At 33.4% G+C, this 20,258-nt stretch overlaps 1 protein-coding gene across 2 annotated transcripts in view; it reads left to right on the top strand.

Moving 5' to 3' along the window:
- Positions 1 to 20,258, top strand: part of TSC22D2 (TSC22 domain family member 2) — a 49,419-nt gene that overhangs the window by 21,044 nt on the left and 8,117 nt on the right. Inside the window, exon 2 of one of the 2 annotated variants that reach the window (XR_009185435.2) lies at positions 6,866 to 7,024. The exons of the other annotated variant lie outside the window; for it this stretch is intronic. The gene's annotated coding sequence lies outside the window, so the exon portion shown is untranslated. The remainder of the gene's footprint in view (positions 1 to 6,865; positions 7,025 to 20,258) is intronic. 2 annotated transcript variants of the gene reach the window in all.

A 20,258-nucleotide genomic window follows, 5' to 3' on the forward strand; every position in this document is an offset into this window, starting at 1 on the left:
ACATTTGTTCTATTTCATAGAAGAACATTATTGTATTTGTACTGTTAACCACAATCCTCATCTACCTCTGGGTTCACTACATTATTCAGTCTCTAGATTATTCTCTAGCTTTCTTTCAATTGACATTTAAATCCCTAGACTACCCCTTTCAGCCCCAATCCCATTTATAAGCCAGCTGTTTTAATTATACTTACTATAATGTGTTACCATCAGTGCTATCCATTTCCACGCTTTATAGTGTGGAAATTATAGTCAAGCTAAATAAAAAATCTGTATACATTAAGCATCATACCTTTTCTCAGCCCTCATTCTATCTCCTAGTAACCTTGTGTGAGATATTTAAAGACAATGGATAATAGAGGTTTGATTGAGTAGAGACCAGTCAACTGGGATTGGACAGTTTGAGTAAATACTCGGAAGGTAATGAGTTTAAGAGCTGGTGGAAAGTCATGGTGGGAATTATTCTGTGTACAGCTGGTAGGTGATGTTAAGGCTGGAAGACTGAAGAATCTTTTTTTTTTTTTTTTTTTTAAAGATTTCAGGCTTTGGGAAAGGCTGAGGTTGCCCAGGAGCAGAGTAGGGTAAAGAATTCAGACCTGCATTTAGAGAACAGGAGAAAATATAAAGAATATGAGATCTTAGAATTTAGAAGATTCACTTAACCAAAAAGAAGGGAAGATGTTTTGTCATTACTGTGAAATAATTTCAGACTTACAGAAAACTTGCAAGAATTGTACAAAGAGCTGCATTAATCTTACCATGGGTCCCTATTCATATTTTGTCATGTTTACTTTATCATCCTGACATTATTTTATAAACCACTTGAGTAATTTGCAGGTATAATATCCATTTACCCCAAGTAATTCAGCATATGTTTCTAAAAGGATATCTCACATAACAATAGTATAATGATCAAATTCAGTAAATTTAATATTGGTATACTATTACCTAACACGTAATAAAAGTTCATGGTTTTTACCTCATTCAAGAACCGATACAGAATCATCAGTTACATTTGTTTTGCAAATATCTGTCTCTTTTCCTCCTGTCTTAAATAAATATATAAGTACTTTACTTGTATTATTCTCCTTTAGGATTGTTTAAAATTTAAAGATCCACAATGAAGGAAATCCTAATGTTCTGGATAAAACACTAGCAAAAAGAACATCCGCCTACCTACTTTGTATCATGGGAAAGGAGACATGCAAGAGTACTGCCTAAAAAAATCAAGCTCAAAGATCTATTGCAGTTGAGGAGATTTTATATTTCTCAAAGTTTGTGTGGGTGTGGGAGATAGTAGAGAAGAATATTAAAGTGAATATTAATTTAGTCCCTAGAATAGAAATTGCGGTGTATTCATGAACTGATTTTGTCTGTGCTGTTATTTTTAAACATGTATTGAGATTTTAATGATCTTTAGTTGGAAAAAGTAGTGTAATTTGAAGACAGTTTTTACATCACCACTTGTGTTTACAAAATATGTAATTGCTATCATTATATTTTTGTGTCCTCTTAATTTTATTTTTATTGTTCTCTAAGGCGGCTTATCTGCTGCCAGATTTTTTACCAAAAATCTGTGTATCATTGTTTGAAATGGTGTTTCAGTGGATCCTAAACATTTCTTCTCTCCTAGCTTTTCTGTGGCTGAAATGGAACACCTGACAGGCTGACATGTATTTTCAGCATGTGATCAGATTTAAGAGTTGGCAATGGGTAATTATTTTCAGGGTGAAACTTGAGAACAGTTGGAAAAGGTGGGAACAGTTGGTAAAGTAAAGTCTCTTGATTTTGTTGTTTAACTTCACCAAATGGGTTTAAGTAAACCTAGGCTATGAATAGAGCAGGAAATTGTGTGTATGTAAACTAGGTAATTTCCTAAACCCAATTTATTTTTTCTGTAGTATCTAGAACTATACCAAAGCTTTTTAAGAAAAAATTCTTACTAAACTTGTTCAGATGAGAAGGAAATTTACGTTAAACCTGAACAAATATAGAACAGGTGTTTTCTCAGCTGACTTTTTTTTTTTTATTCCTATTCTAGTTCTTGACAACTTAAACTCACACATATTCAGTGTATTTAAACCTGCAGGTAATTTGACAAACTTCTGGGAAGAAAAAGTATTAAATGAAAAAAAGATTTTAAGTGAAAAAATATGTTTTAATATAGCTGCACGTAAATGATTAAATAAACATTTATAGAGCCATTAGTAGCAGTAGTTTTATAGTATTTTACCAAAGAGAAGCATTACATTTCACAGTAGATTATTTTTATGTGCTCTAGTTCATCTGTGCATACCCATCCCAGAAGAAAATATAATCACTTTTGTAAGTAGCATAGCATAGAATTAAGTTTTAATTTTTGCCAGTAGCTTATAGCAGAAAATTGTCTTATTATGTACTATATTTAGAATCTTGTATCATCTTCATCATCTTGAATTCATAGTATAAAAGGAATCTACCTTTTATAAACGAGATAGTGAAGTATAGTATCTGATGCTTTCCTGTCAACCCCTTGAATAGGGGAAAGAAGGAGGAAATTCATGAAATTATTTTAATTTATGTTGTTTCCATAAAGATTTGTAGTTGTAGTTAGATGAGAGAAATGACTGACTATATTCTACCTGACAGTCTTGATTTGTGGGCATGTGTGCGTGTGCACATGCGCTTATACATACACTACTACACAGAATCACTCAATTTTGGGAATATTATAGATATTTGTGATTGAAACAGCTTTTAAATGACTTCGCTTACCAAAAATTAACCTCCATATTTTTAGTCTTCAATTGCCATTTGTAAAATACTTTTCATATTTGATAGAAATAAATATAAAGAGCTGGTATTATTTTAGAAGGTGTATCAATCGGTAAATATCCTCAAGAAATAGCCTTTTTTTTTTTTTTAAGAAATAGCATTTTCATGCCAGTATATTTACTCGTGCTTTTTAGCATCTGAAACCCTTGGTTATAAGTATTAAGAGATTTGGAAGGTACTCGTTGTATTTTCTTACAGTTTTTAATTCTGTGATACTTAGTCTAGAAATAGTGATGTCCTAATAAAGTATGCATGCGGGCAGCATGGCTGCACTGTCCACAAAATTACATAAAGCCGGAGATTGAGGGTTTCGTTTTTTAAACTGCTTCAGTATTGATACTAAATGGTGGAATTCACTGTAGTTAGGTGTTTTCTACTGAGAGTAGGGTGTTCAAGAATCTATGTAATTTTTGTTCTAGAAGCCAAAAACATACCTTTTCCATTTATTTACTTGTTAATATCAAGACGCTCTCTATGATCCTATATATTTTTGAAAGAGGAACAAAGAGGAAGAAGAGTTGTAGTGTCTGACTGATCTACCCTTCTGTTCACAATGACCATTAACCATTAGTCTTCAGAAAATTTCATTGTTTATTTGCAGCAGCTGTTTCTATTTTAGATATTGCCATCTTAATCCAGAAGGTGTTGCTAAATATATTTCTAGGATGGTCATAACACTTTGTTTCAAGAAATGAGACTCAAAAGGATAATATGTGCTGGTGGTATTAAACTTTAAAAGCAGTTATATTGCCTTCTTTTATGTTGGCTCTTCGTAAGTTTGAATAAAGTATATGGATCCTTTTGGCATATATTTGAGGGATATATAACTAGCTTTCACTTTTTTTTCCCATTTTTATCTTCTTCTCCCCCACCCCCAATTTCAATTCCTTTTTCCCTCCCTCTTTGTGTCATTTATAAACTGCCTTTTGTATCATTTATAAACTCTTTCTACCCCTTTTGAAAGAATGGGGAGTATAAACCATTTTTGGATAAACATGATCTTTTAAAAAAACGCTTTTAGAGCTGCTTTTCAAAGTTGCATTAAATTCTTGAATGTATTTTGCTTATATTCTGCCAATAGGAGCATTTGATATAGTATATAACATGTTAATCACTTTTTAAATATTTAGTTTTTAGCATAACTAATCTGTGTCTTAAATTCTTAGATCAACCACTTTCTTATAATTATCTTTTTATATGTGAATTTCTTAGAGCATATTGTCTTTCCAATATTCTTATTCTATTACATACATTTGTACTAGTTGTTTTCATAAGTTTGTCTTTGGTATTTCTAGCCTCATTTCCCAATACATAATCTATGGAAAGACTGTATGTAATTTATTGGGGAGATACAGGGTTATTCTATTTTTTCCTCTTTCTCCATTAAAAATGAGCATTTCTGCCCTTGAGAAAAGCAAGCATTGGCCGATTATTGCTAAGATATCCCAAAACAGTGTCCTGAGCTTTTACGAAAAACAGGGTGAAAATATGGCTAAATTTGTGAATAGTCAAAGAATTTTTGAAATATTTAAAAATAAATGTGGGGTGGATGTAGCTCAAGCAGTGAGCAGCTGCTTCCCACATGGGAGGTTTCAGGGCTCAGTCCCCGGTGCCTCCTAAAAACAAAACAAACAAACTAAAACCAACTGAGGGGAGCCTATGTGGCTCAGTGGTTGAGCGCAGCTTCCCACATATGAGGTCTCTGGTTCAATCCCAGCCCCTGTACCTTAAAAAAAAATTGTGGCTTATACTTGAAGGTAAAACTTTTTATCATACAGAGCACATTCATTCAAATAGCAAGTTCCTTGAGGAACATTTGTAAGCTTGTTTGGTTATTTGTTTGATTTAGAATTTTTTTCACAATAATTACTTGGAAATTGTAAATCCATCCATTCTTTGCCTGTTTCTCTGTTTGGTTCTGCTAATACAGCTTCTCCATAAAGAAAAGTTAGCTGAATAATTGTAAACATAAGCCTAATTCTTGCCGTACTATACTATGCAAGAACTTTTAATATTACATTCTCATTTAAATGGGATTTTTCTTCCTCACAAATTGAAAAGGAATGAAATGATAAATAGCTACAGAAAAGGTTTTTGATGGCAATTTTCTAGAGATTCAAGATTACAATTGATAAATTGGTACAGTTTTCTGAGTAAATATTCATTTTTAGGAAGAATTCTGATTTTAAATTAAATTTTAATGGATTTCTAATTAATCTTAACTCTGTTCATCTACAAGCACTTCAGTTACCCAGTATGATTGCCGATTTTTAATAAGGATTTCCTTCCTGTTGATATTTAATGATTGAAACTCTTCAAACATGACCCTAGTGCTTAGTGCTTGGTAGAAACCAATGTTAAAAATGCATGCTTGGGAAAATTTTAATAGAGAAATATTGTATTTTTAAAATATTTACAGCTCTTAATAAGTCCTAAATTTACCATACGTTAGGATAATGCACATATGCCCATAACATTTTTTTTTCTATAAGCTTCCTAGTAAAATTACTGAATTTGCCTTATATTGCTGGTTTAATTCTATCTTCCAAAGGCTTTCCAGGCATTTATCTTAATAATGCTTGTTTGTTGGCACACCCTTTAGTAAAGGGTCAGTCAGTGTGATCAGTTCATCAAAGCCTGTGGACAAGCAAATTACCAGCATTATAGAGATGTATTTCAGGAAATATTTACCTTACTAAATATGGTGTTGTGTTATCTCATGGGACTTGCCCCACAAGAGTAAATCATTAAAATAAATATTTCTGAAAATTGTGGTAGTATTTTGGTTCATAGGAGACAGAGTTGCATTAAGAACTTCCTAAAAATATTTGGTAATATGTTGCTGAAGTGACTACAACTTTACTATTTATCCTCATAAATATGGATTTTTGCCTTCACCAGGTGATTTCATATAAGGCTGTTCTTTGACAAAAGAGAAAGTAAATTTGTATGGTTTTATTGAAGTCAAATGTGTTTGTTGTGAGATTACATTTGGAATGATTATATTTGTAAATTGGAAAAATCCTAGTAATTCTTGATTGCATGGAAGACTTTTAAATGACCGTTTATAATAGAGACGTTCCATTAAAGGTCAGATTCTGCATAGCATAAGCTCCAGCCCCTACATTTGGATTAAATATCTCAAGATAGCTACAGAGTCTCCTTTACAGTGCTCTCGTTGAGTTTTTCTAGAGCTTTGTACATATACACTTTATCTTCCTCAACAATGGCCTCCTTTCTACCTCCTTGCCCCATTATGTCATTTTATTTAGGGGATTAAGTTAGCAAAAATATGCCCACTAAATACAGGATGCCTTTCCTGTGGATTACTGGCAACTAAAAATGTAAATATATATTCTTATCAGACAGAAAATGTTACTATTATTACCCTTCAGGAATTAAAATAAATGCCCAATTGAAAGCTTTCTTGTAAAAACTTAATAAATTCTTCTTGAAATAATCTTTGCCATTATTAAATCTTCATATCCCAATTTTCTTCTGTGCCCAAACATAGATGAGAAGCAGTGCTCAATAAGATGCATTGTTATTGTTTATTACATAAAGCACGTAATAAAATTTATTCCTGCCATCATGCTTTCTGTTTTTAAGATTGGGGTGTTGGGCATGGATAATGCTGTCTTGAGCATTTAAATCAGTATAGATTGTTACCAATCCGGCCACCTGTGCTATAAGCTCAGAAATTCATATATGGGTGTGGGTCTAACTACACAACTCAAATGCCATTCTCAGGACTGTAAAACTGTTGATAGCAGGTTATGGTGTTAAATAATAATTTCTGAATTATGATCCTAAGCCTTTAAATTGGTTCCATTTCTACCTGACTCTTTACTAACAAGTATTCCTGACGGCCTGAAAGTCCATATTGATATTTAAAGTTTGAAGTATCCAGATCAAATGAAATTCAACATTAAAAAAATACTTAAGTACAAAAATATCAGTTGTGTAATCATGGTAAAACATAAAGCTATGCTATAAAAGATTTTTAAAGGCTATTTGATTAAAACACTTATTTACTTAAACTCTTTGCTAGAATTTTTTTTAGAATTCAGCATCGGAGGAGGAATGTGACATAATAATGATCGAAAGCCGAAAGTTTAAAAGTTGTGATGCCCTCACATGGTTGGAGGGTTATTCTAGCTTCTAAGGACTGAATGTTGTCCACAAGAGTGTCTCATCAGGTCATAAATTGGTAAGACTTAATGGATTAGATTTTATGTATTATACCTGATGTTATTGTATTGAGATGAATATTTATGAACAAAATGAGCACATTGTATAACTAAGAGTATAATATTAAATATAGCTTAAACTTAGAAAATAAGTTTTAAATACTTGGAGTGTGTAATCCTTTGAAAGTCTTACGAAGCTGAAGGCCATATCTTTGCAGTGGTGTTTAATAATGACATCAGTTTAAAAAAGAAAGTGAAATCTGTACAAAAGCAATAGATGCTGTAATATATAGTAAAGGGCCCCCAAATACTTTATAGGTCTCTCAGGAGATGTTTGAGAAATAATATTTCAACCTTTTAAGTTAATTTTCATTATTTAAAAAGTAGTTCCATTTTCTTCATAAAATATATTCTAATTTTATTGCTTTATTTTTCTTAAAGCACTTTTTCCCTAGGTGTCTTTAAAATAAAACTAAGAATATTTTCTCAATTCTTACGTTGAAAATACCTTAAAATACCAATGTCAAATGAAAACAATGTATTCCAAATTCAATATTCCTTTTTTGTATGCCCTGAAAATTAAAATATTTCCTTTCAGAACTGTTTCCTGCATAGGGAAAAAAAAAAAAATGTTAACTTGTTTTGTGTACCTCCTTGTTTTGCTTTGTTATATATATCTGTATTTTGTAGGAGGACTCTTAGAATCAGAATTTAGATCATCAGGGTGAAATTTTTAAATCTTCAATCTCTTGAAGATAATCATACTTCACAGATGAAAAAAAGCCTGGGTTAAGTTATATGTCAGATATCATACAGTTGTAGAATTAATATTTTCAAAAATATTAAACTGGTACTCATCTACTCATCCTGCAAGTCTATCAAAAATTATTTGAAATTATTTAAAAAAAGAAAAAGCAGAAACGTATCATTGATATCATCTAAACAGGCAACCATATCTCTTACCAACTTTATCCTTAACCAAAGAGACATGTTGTTCTCTCCCCCGCATACCCACGCTCATCCTGTCTTTTGAATAATATTCTAAATTGTTTCTGGTATGGTATTTTATAATATGTTTCTTAAACCAGTAATTGTCAATGGTATTCTGGAGGGAAACACAAACTATCAACAGTTGTCGCTTATTCATACACCTTTCTGTTTTATTTTCTGCAATAAATCTGCAAAACTTTGATAATTAGGAAAATAGTTTCTAATTTCTTTGTGTAGATTGTCCATGTTTAGTAGTCAGTAGGTAGGCTCCAAAGAATCATGAACTCTGAGGAATTTTGTGGTAGACATTTATGTATGTTCATTATGTGGTGAAGAGGGTTCTTAGCATGTCAGATTTTCAAACATAGTAAAAGTGCTGGTGAATGTTTAGTGTCTAAAGGACAAGTCTTAATAGCTACCCATTATGTAACTAATGAAAGCAAATTTTAATGAGTATACTGATCCTGTAACTCTTACTGATATTTTTCCAAGGCAGATTTTATTTGTAAGTGACCATTAGGCTGATGAAACAAATCAGAAATTAGCCACTTTACAGTTTTAACAATTTCATACTGTCAGTCTCTGTGGGTGGGGTGTTCACTGCATTTTTCCACCACGTAGCTGGATTGTTGCTACTGAGTGGTTACTTATGGATACTGTGCTAAATATTTTTTTAGTGCTATCTCTTTAATTTTCACAACAGTCATGTTACATAGATAGTATCAGTAACCTCAGTTTCCAGAGAAGGAAATTGAAAACTTGGAGAGTTTAAGTAACTTGTTCAGATCAAGTGGTGGAGGTAGGATATGAATCCAGCTTTCTACAGTCAGTTTGCAGCTATGTAGAGTAATCTCAGAATGTGAAGGATAGGATAAGGCACCCTCTTATATTGAATGAAAATGTGGATGCATAAATTTTATTTACTTTGACCTTTAGCAGTGGAAAAAAATTGAATTGCTTAATATCTAAAATTAAGTATTATATTTAAAAATAGCTTCTATTGAAATTTAATGCTTATGATTATAAGCATATATTAATTTTAGAAAAATCTTAGTGCTTACTAGAATAGAATATGCTTTGTATAACCATTCATGAATGCACCCTTTAATATTTAGGATTTATAAGTTACAAATACTGGGAGGCATTTTTTAAAAGCTACTTTGAGCTGTTTCTTGGGGTGGGAGTAGGGAGTGAATCACAAATAAAACCCTTTACAGTTTCCCAGATTTTCAGATTTTCCCATTTCCCTTTAGTTGTGAATAATTCTCTTACCCTCAGATAAAGCTCCAAACCTTATAACCTTTTCCCTATTTTAAATGTTTATAACAAAGATCCTGTATGTCTAGATAGGCTTAAAGTTAAATACATAATAATAATGCTTATACAAAAATTAGTAAAACCATAAGAATTTCTTAGTTAAATTGAAATCTGCAGGGAAGTGGATTTGGCCCAAGGATAGGGCATCTGCCTACCATATGAGAGGTCCAAGGTTCAAACCCAGGGCCTCCTGACTTGTGTGGTGAGCTGGCCCATGCGCAGTGCTGATGCGCGCAAGGAGTGCGCCCCATAAGGAGAGCCGCCCAGCGCAGAAAAAGTGCAGCCTGCCCAGGAATGGTGCCGCACACCCGGAGAGCTGACGCAGCAAGATGACGCATCAAAACGTGACACAGCTTTTGAGTGCCACTGACAAGAATACAAACGGACACAGAACACACAGCAAATGGACACAGAGAGCAGAAAACTGGGGGGCAGGGAAGGGGAGAGAAATAAAATAAATCTAAAAAAAATTTTTGAAATCTGCAGATCAAGTAAAAACTTAATTTTTTCAGTGTCATGGTTAAATTTACAAATAATCTTGATAGGTCATCTGAATAAGAATCCAATTTCAAGTCTTTCAGAATAATACATTTATACCCCAGCTTCTTCAGTGGTAATATATTTGCCTTTTCAAAATTAAAACTATGGAAAGTTTGGAAAATAGACTAACAGCAATCACACCTAATCCAAGTTTTTAACACAGTTACTTTCTTAGTGTTTTCATAGCCCCTTGAAACTTTTGAATAATTATGCATGCATATTAAGAGTTGCAATCATGGTGATTAGGAAGCTTATTAATAGTTCTCTAGTGTTCCTAATACTTATTCATTTGTACAAAGTAATGTGATAGATTTTGCACTTTGGGCTACTTTTGACATCTGCAATACTGTACCCTCCTGTTTTCCTTCCTTCCTTCTGGTTGTTTCTTTTTGGTCCCTTGGTAAGCTTTTCCTCTCTGTCTGACCCTTTAAATGTTATTGACATCCTCAGGGTGCTGTCCTGATCCTCTCAAACCTGTTACCTCCACCCTAGGCATCTCTTCTTAGAGTCGAACTTTCCTGATCCCTCATGGCTATTTAATCACAAAGTACTGCCAGCTCTACCTCTGGAGCATTTTTTTCAGCTTCTCTTTCTCATTCCCATTCAGGTCACTATCTTTTCTTATGTGTAAATGAGACAGCCTTCTAACTGTTCTCCCTTACTTGAGTTTCCTAATGTAGCTAACATGGCTTATGAAGCACTACACCTATTATTCCTTTTCCTTGAAGACTTGTGTGTGTGTGTCCTTTTCTTCTTCACACAACTATAGCACTGCCTTTACTGAAACATTCTTTCCTAATCCCATATATTGACTTGATGTCCCCAAAATGTCCTGTCTTGGCATTTATCACACCTGTTAACTTGTCTGTCTCCTACACCAAACTATAAACTTATAAACTCTGAGATTATGTCTATTTCTTACTGTATTCCCAACATCTGATGAATGTTTAAATACATGAAAAGTCCTCTGAAATATGACATCACGAAATTTATCTGGAAAGAATCTTAGAAATTATTACATTCATTTAGAAACAGAGTCAGATGCAGAATAATTCCTCAGCCAGTTGTTCTTTGTGTATTTCATATTTAGCCTTTGGCCGCTTTAACCTAAGCAATACAAATTACATAGGTAATACACTAAATGTTTTTCATATGCCAGGTACCTAATGCATTATCTCACTAACTCCTACTACCTGATCCTGTTGTCCTTTAGAGAGGCTAAATAACATGTCTGAAGTCACATCTTAAAAGTGATGGAGCTGATTCAAACCAGGGCCAAAGCCCTTTTATTCAATACCTCCACTAAGTTTGTCTTCTTAGTCTAGTATTATAAATCTCTGAGTTGGAAAGGCAATTTAGTAGTCATTTATTCCAGCCACTTATTCTACACTTGAATTAAGTCTACAGTGCACCTTCCAGGTTGTCATTAGCCCTTGAGTGCCTCCAGTGATGTTTACGCTGGCATCCTGGTCTTTTTTCTTTTCCCATTCCATCTTTAAGCCTTTCATAAATCCTTTCTGTACAATATAGAGATTCTAAAATGTGAATCAGAAAAATCAGATGATTGCCTTCAGTTGAAGCATTTAGTAAAGAAATTATGTTAATATGAAAGACTATAAACTGTACCACAAATTCTGTGGAGATTGAACTTAGTAAATTCTCTAGTTCTTTGTTTTTGTAACTGCCATATTCAAGAATACGGGTTCTAGTGTATGAGCATAAATCATCAGTGTTCGTACCATGTAGTTCTAAAGTTCTCCTTTAAAAATGGTTAAGACAGTATTGCTTAACTTCTTAGAGGAGATTACATGGATGTTTTCCACTTCTTAATTATTGATTCTAGTGATGATGCGAGGACTTCCTGGGACTCATTTAATATGCCCTGATCCACCAGTGTAAACTCAAAGAGTAAAGTGCATCTGAATTTCAGACTCCTATACCTAGTTCACTTAGAATTCCCACTTATTCACAAAGCATCCTTGAATTGTCTGTCCCAACCAAACCTTCAAGCTTTGGATTCACTACTTTCTGCCTTCAAAATAGCTTTTGGTTTCTTTTCACTTCTTCCCTTTAGATTTAATTCTGATTGTTCATGGAGAATGATATTGTTCACTTGAGAGAACCTACAAATGGATATTTATGAGTTAAAATTATATAATTAAGCCTTATACTACGTTCCTCCCTAAATCTATGGTCCTAATGTAAAAAGGTCTTTGTCAAAGTTTCTATTCAAAAGATTATACTTTTTACAGCCCATTTCATTTTTCCATGAAATCTTCTGTGACTTTGTCATCACCATGATCAATATATGGAGCTGCTGAGTTTCAGCTGGCATAATCTTGATGCAGTAACATGAAAAGCCATAAAACTCTAGCTTTTTTATCCCTCAAACTTAAATAGTTAAAATATTATTACATAGAAATGCCTTCCTCGATGAATAACAACCAGACTCTAGGAACATCACACACACATACACACATACCAAAAAGGTTTTCTTGCTTTTTATTTAAACTATCTTTGTCAGGGAGAAGAAAAAAATCTTCACTATGCTCCACTGACAACCTTTCTAGTTAGTTTTTTAAATGGTTAAGTTCTTAGATTGTTGTCCTGACATGATAAATTCAAAGATAAGTTCATACTGAACCAAGTATAATTAAATAATATACTACTTTGTTTTATCCCATTTTTTTCTTCAGTTAATGTCAGTTATATGTGGAGTGTTATAATAAGTAGACCTTTGGGGAAACGGACTTTGGCCCAGTGGTTAGGGCGTCCGTCTACCATATGGGAGGTCCGCGGTTCAAACCCCGGACCTCCTTGACCCGTGTGGAGCGGGCCATGCGCAGTGCTGATGCGCGCAAGGAGTGCCGTGCCACGCAAGGGTGTCCCCCGCGTGGGGGAGCCCCACGCGCAAGGAGTGCGCCCGTGAGGAAAGCCGCCCAGCGTGAAAAGAAAGTGCAGCCTGCCCAGGAATGGCGCCGCCCACACTTCCCATGCTGCTGACGACAACAGAAGTGGACAAAGAAACAAGACGCAGCGAATGGACACCAAGAACAGACAACCAGGGGAGGGGGGGAAAATAAATAAATAAATAAATCTTTAAAAAAAAAAAAAATAAGTAGACCTTTGAAAAGGACACAGTCCGTGCCTTTAAGATTCAGTTCAGGAGAGAAAAAACATTTGATGAGACAGCAAAAACAAAATTAGGGAAAAGTCAGGGGTGGAGCCTGTTGGAAGAAAGAAAGAAATTTATTACTGAAAATATACCTATTTGAGTACCCTTCTGCTTAAGTGAAAGAACCTTATGAGCGTTTAGATTTTACAGTAGTGATACTTTATATTTTACTTTATTGACCTATACCAGAATCCCTTTTTAAAGCAAGTAATTCTAAAGTGGTGATTCTCAACTAGGGTAATATGTGATTTAGAAACAAAACAACACTTTGCTGCACTATTTTGATTTACTTTTAGTAATACTTATTTTTGAAATAACACTAAAGGAAGGCATAGTATATTCTTAAACATGTTTTTGGAAGTTTTTATGTTTAATTAATTAATTCATTTATATGTTAGTGGCCTTTGGAAAATTTTCCTACCATAAGTCAAGATTAGTTTTATCCCGAATAAGCACTGAGGTCTAAAAAGATCAATAAGAACTTTATTGATGTTCAATCCTGTGCTTAGTAAATATCGATGTAAATTTAAAATCTTAAGTCAATTTTTATTGTCATATATATTATAATTGCATTGAGTCTCTAACATTATATTAATTGAGAACAAAGAATAAGTAAATGTAAAGCATAGATAGGTAGGATTGTTTTATTCTTTAGGGTGAGACAATACAAAGCACAGTAATGCCTTAATACTAATAATAATTGATTTTTATTTGTACCTCACTGTCTCAGGCCTGTAATTCTTATTTAATTTGTAATTTAAAATGCCCTAGAATAGTAGACCTTATGAAGTACCCAAGTCCCAATTGATCCAAATAATAGGAGAAACTAGCTTGGGGTATTTACTTTTGTATATGTAGCCTCTTAAATCTCCACAGCAGCCCTTTAAGGTAGTACAACCATGACCCCATTTTACAGATGAGGAAAATGGTTTAAGCAGGTTAACATGCTAGAATCACACCACTAATAAGTGGTGGAGTTGGGATTTGAAACCAGTTTGTCTAATTCCAAAGACTATGTTCTTAAATCACTTTATTTGAGAACTCAGCTTTTTGCTTAGGCAACTGCTGAAAGATAGATAGGCTCTCTGTCCTTAGAATGAAGCAGAAGGCAAAGGGGAGTTGAGCTAAGTGGTCATAAACAGATGACCTAGACAGCTTTCTAACTCTTAAAGACATGTGTTCACAGTGCTTTCTTTATATTTGTTGAAGATCAGAAATTTAATTTTTTCCTCAAACCCAGGCCAGTGTAGATTTTTAGAACATCTCAGATACAAAACATTCATTCATTTTTTAAAAAGGTAAAATAAATAATTAGAATGAAAGAACTATCTCTTTTAAAACTTCATAATATTCTTTTATTCTTCTGGGTTTAGCCCTAGTTTGAAACAGTCCCTTGACAACCTTTGTTTTTATTTACTAGTATCCCTGGACTTTGGGGACAGATTAGGAAGATAGCAAAGATTCGTTGGTAAACTAAGTGCTAAGTTTTGGTCAAGTAATCCTAATGATGAGACTAACATAATTTTACTTTTTCAAAAATGCTGTCCATAGAATACTTTTCCTGTAAAGCTGTTTTAACATCTCTGAATCTTCAAGAAATAGGCATGTAAACAAAAAGATTACCCATAAAATGAGCACAGGTTATCTATGTGCTCTTCTCTGGTATTTGTCATTTGGTATACAAAAGGTTAATGTCATTTCTACATTGATGAGACCTCATAGAAGAAATGGGATTGCGAGGATTTGTTAAAGAATGGCAGTTCAGGTGAAAGAAATAGCATGTAGAATGCTTAGAAAGGAGGCAAACAATGAAAGGGAATAAGTTTGCCTGGTGAAAGGAATAAGCAGTTTAACCCAAGAAGAGTGATTTCTTCCCAAGCCCATCTTTTTCCATAACTCTTCAAATACTGGTTTTTCCTGGTGTTTTGAGCCCATTTATCTTTTCACTGTTTCTCCCCCAGTTTGAAACATATACCACATTCTGACAACTCTCGAATGTAGACATCTAGGCCAGAGATTCCTTGAGTTCTAGATACCCGTTCTTAGCAACTGTCTTATTTCTGCACTAGGATCTTCATACCTTCCAGGTATCTTAAAATTCCCTGATGAAGGCACAACTATGTAATTATACCAAAAACCATTGATTGTATACTTTGGATGTATTATATGCTGTATTAATACATATGAAAATTGATTTGTTTTTTAAAAATTTTCAGAAATCCAACGTGAAACTTAAATTTCTCGTTTCTCATCTGTATTCCCATGTCACTCTGCCACTCATCCCTACATACACACACACACACAAATCTAGCCTTTTTTCTAAGATACCCTAACCGTGTCCCTACTCCTAGCTGTTGCTCCAAGCCGGAAAACCAAAGTTGTCCTTGGCATTTCCTTTATCATAGATGAGTTCCTTTCCTTCATCATCCCTTTACTGTCTTAGAGATGTTTTATGCTCTAATAGTAAAAACTATTTCAACTTACCTCTATAAGCTTTTTCATGCCTATGACAAAGTATTTTGCAATGTCCTGGTAGCTCTCCTTCCTCCTTAGTTAGGCACATGTAGCTCAGACTGAAAATGCAGGAATGAAATTGAGTTATTTCTCCAATTATCTGTTTTGAGTTGAGTTGAAACAATAGCATTACCCATGTCTATTAGCTATCAGGGACTGCTGTGGTGAAAGTCATTTTTGTCATTAAGGTCGGAAAGTGGCTTTGGAGGTAATTCAATATAGCTACCTCATGTTATGGCTAGGGAAAGAAGCCCCAGAGTCAAAGTAGCATACTTAAGACTCAGATTCTAAGTATCCAGTTTGTGAGTCCAGGCTACTGTAGTATATGCATTATTTAGTGGACAGCTTCCAGCGTCATTATAGAGGTAGATTTTGCATAGCACAGTAGAATTTTGTCTAGTGGGTAATAGACTCAACCTTTAAACACAGCATACAAGGTTAGTGCCATAAGGATGGTGTGAAGCATTGCTCATTCTATAGTGACAGTGTTATTTCTGGGAGGATTCGAGAAACCTTTCGGAATAGAAAACATTTGGACTGAGCTATAAAAGAATGCTAGGAATTCCACAGAAGTGTTCAGAGAATGAGATATGGTTGGAGGAAAGAGTGAAAGTAAACCATGAAGGGTCTCCATGAATAAAGAGATTCAGTTTAAAAGTTGAGCAGGCATTTGAACTTGGGGGAAAGAGGGGTAGAGTTTAGGCTTAGAAATAAAAGTAATGCCCTTCATTAGTAGACAAGCTGATTGGGGTGGGGGGACACCCACTTGTATGTCATTGCTAAAGAATTATGAATTACTTTAGAAATATTACATTCAGCATATGAAAAAGTTGTTTTTATAATAGGCCACCTGCTATGTAAAAAGTTCATTGCTAGTTGGTTTCTAAAGTAGAATGCAAATCTTAATGCTTTATGTTTTTGTTTTTATTTCCCTTGGCATTCTTTCTATTTTGTTCATTTTCATACACTTACACCGTGAAATTCTCTTGTTCAGCTTAGGTGGTTAAAGTGCTATTACTTCCTCTTAGGTAAAAAGAAGGAATGCTTTTGTTTAAGCTTATTCTGAGAGAATTGGCGGAGCTGGTCTTGCTCTGTGGTTGAGTGTCTTCTCATGAACTAGGTTTCCACGTTCAATCCCTGGTTCCTCCTAAAATAGAACTGATCCCTATTCCAAAATCTTTATTCTTTTCCTACTCCTGCTGAAGTAATTTGAGCTTTTATCTGGTTTTAATGTCTTCATTCATGTTAAGAATTTTTATTGGATTTATATCTCCTTTTTTATTTAACTTTTGTACTTTCTAGGAAAGATAGCCTTTAAAATTCCATATTGAAAAACATGTTTTACTAGATTAAGTGTACTATAATCACTTAATTCTAAAATTTTTAGAAGCTGGTTAACCATCAGCCTCTATCCTGGCAGACTAAAGGAATGGTTTTAGTATATCTGGAGTGAATATCTGAAACCACACTGTACTTTATTGCTTTTCAGTATAACTGCATTATTTAGGTTCTTGTCAGGTATTCTGAGCTAGAAGTCAGTTGGCAAAATTTGAAGTCCTTTCTAATCGTTCCCTCTTTTTTCAGTCCGAGGTACCAGTGTACTTCCAAGTCTAGGTAATTTGTCAATGTCCGTCATATGCTATTTTCTTAGTCTCAAGGAAGTAATTTAAAGCACTATAGTGAGAAATTTTTAATTTGGACTTAAACTTCTGGGTATATGTTCATTTACTCGCCAGTAATGAACTATGCTATCATCAAATTACCTAAGTGCTGCTGTGTAAATAGTACAGTGAAATCTCAAGAGAGCTTTCTCTAATTGTAAACACTCCAACATTGGGGAAAATGCCACCCTCCTCCTACCTCTTTCTCACACCCTTTTCTTATTTTGGTATGACTCAGAAGAAGGAAATAATCTTTTCATCCTGTCAAACCTTGCCTAATGTTAGCCTAATATGAAATAACTAGCTAGTTCATAAACTTATTTATCTTATGTAGCTATGATTCCATGTTCTTGTAACATTTAAGTATTTAACTTGAAACAATACTATATTAACTAAACTTTCTTGATTTATTTGGGATATTTGGATTGTAATGGTAAAATTGCTTTGCAGATTTTATTTTATATCTGCCCCCAGTTTTTCCAGACTAAAGTTTTATATCGTCTCTATCTTGAGTATTTTAATAGAAAGCATTTTAGTTCAGCTGCTTTTTTAGTTTTTTCTTTAGAGTAGCTATAAAAGGATTAAGTAAAATAAAAATATTAAGGACCCCTCCCAAAATTTCATAATTTAAAAATGTAAAACAGATTTGGGAAAAGAAGGTAATTTTAATTTTATCTGAACCTTCTTTGGAATGCATTTTAATGTAATATTTTTATTGAGTAAGTTTACTCATTTTGTATCATAGTTTTTTGCCCCAAATTTTTATTATCTTCTTACCAGAATCACTTTATTAAATGAATAGAAATAACTATACCAAGAGTTGTGAATGTTATTTGTACAATTTTCTTAGGTAGTATAATTCAGTCTAAACCAAGGAAATTAATTTAAAATCACAAATATTTAGAGCTGGAAATGTACTCCTTAAGGGGTGGGGGCGGGTTGGGAATCACTTATGTTGATTGGTCTTATCTGCCAGAATAAAATTAGTTCTTAGAGAAAGTGAAAGTTTCTGCCTCCTCTTCACTCCTTTTTCCTGTTCCCTGTTGTTACTTTTCCTGTCTGGCATGTGTTCATATCTTGAGTTCATACTGTACAGGGTAATAAATCCTACATGAGTAATTTTCATTTTCGAGCGTGTTTTTCAGTATTCTCCAAAGGGCACTGAAAGTCTTGCTTCCACCGCTGTCCCCATCTTCCTGCCTTCTTAGTTTGTGTGGTGTATCCTTTCACAGTTTCCTAAGCATATAAAGCAAATACAATATATATAATTCCCCTTCCTTTTCATGCAGAAGATCAATATTTATTATACATGTTTCTGTACTGTTACTTTGAAGATCCGTACCTTTACTTTAAAGACCTTTGAGATATATTGCTTCCCTCTCAGTACACAGAAAAGCATCTTCATGTTTTTTTTATAGATGCATAGTATTCAATTAAATAGATGGTGTTGTACCATGATTTATTTACCCAGTTCCCTATTGATATATGCTTTGCTGTTATAAACAGTGCTGTAATGAATAACCTTATATAAATACATTATTTCCTATTTATGTGAAAACATCTAGAATAAATTGCAGATGTAGCATTGCTGGCTTATAAAAGAACTAATGCAAGGTGTTAATAATAGAATGGTATATGGGAACCCTTTATTTTATGAATGATTTCTCTGAAAAGCCACAACTTCTCTAAAAACTTTTAAAAATAAAAGTTATGTGTGGGTGTGAAATTGTATTAGATATAACCTAATTGGTCTCTGTAAGGGTAATACAGTTCACTTGCACCAGCATTATATGCAAAGGCTTATTTTCCGACAGCCTCACCAATAGGTGTATTAAATTTTACTATGTCTGCCAGTCTGTTTTGGAAAATGGTGTTACATTGTAGTTTAATCTGTATTTATTATGGGTGAGAAGTTGAGTATTTTTCATATGTTTATATTTTGTGTGTGTGTAATCTGTCAGTGTGAATTCTACCCATTTTTATATGAGGTTTCTAGTATTACAGATGTCTGGAAGTACTTATATTTTAGGGAAATAATTGAAGTTTTTTATTTTTATATATATTTGAGACAAATCCTGAGAAAGGCCTTTCCCACCCCAAGGTAGTAAGGGAATTCTTTGTAAATGGGCGTTTTATTTTTAAACACCCTTTACACGAATAATATGGTTGACTTTGAGGTAGGAGAGGGACTTTATATTCATTGTATACCTTTTGTGTATACTCTTTAAATAGATTTTTCACTATGTCCTTTTTTTTTTTTTAACTTGGAAATACAAATTCACAAGATGTTACCAAAAAAATGACATAGATCCCATATATCTTTTCACACAGTTTCATCCAGTGGTCCTGTCTTACATAACTGTAATTCAGTATCACAACCAGGAAGCTGATATTGGTATGATCCAAAGCATGTAACTTTTTTCCTCTTTTAAAACATATATTCTGACCAGAAATTTGATGTAAAATTAGCTAGATAAATGTAAAATATGCTGAGGGTGATAGGCAAGATTTTTATAGATGTTAACCACATTAATAATCATTGTATAAATATTTAGCTGGGCTTTTAATAGTTCCTTTGTAAAAGCTTTCTTCACACCAGTAGTTACTTGAGAAATTAATAGAACTTAGTTTTGTAAAGTAGCCATTTTACTTGCTTAGGATGAATAAAAGCTTTAAAATTGCTTACTTTGTTTTGACAATAATAAAATTGCCATGGGGCATTTTTGTGGGATTTTCTAATCATAAAATTAAGCAAATTATTGTTTTTACCTTGGTAGAACTTATAGCCAATAATTAGAATCCATAAAATTTTAAGCTCTTAGCTTTGCTGTTAACTTCATCTAATAATTTTATTCTCGATCATGGAGGTTTGCATTTGACCAGAAGATTTTGTTTTAAAAATATTGATTAATATGGAAAAGTTTGGGTTGGGGCTTATTGTATTATGTGCATGTGTGTTTTCCTAATTAGAAACAATCCTTTAACACTGTTACTACATGATATTTATGTTATAGTTTTAAATTGCTTTTTTTAAAAAACATTTAATTCTACATGAAT

This window comes from Dasypus novemcinctus, chromosome 4 (assembly GCF_030445035.2).
Source record: "Dasypus novemcinctus isolate mDasNov1 chromosome 4, mDasNov1.1.hap2, whole genome shotgun sequence".
Lineage (NCBI taxonomy): Eukaryota > Metazoa > Chordata > Mammalia > Cingulata > Dasypodidae > Dasypus > Dasypus novemcinctus.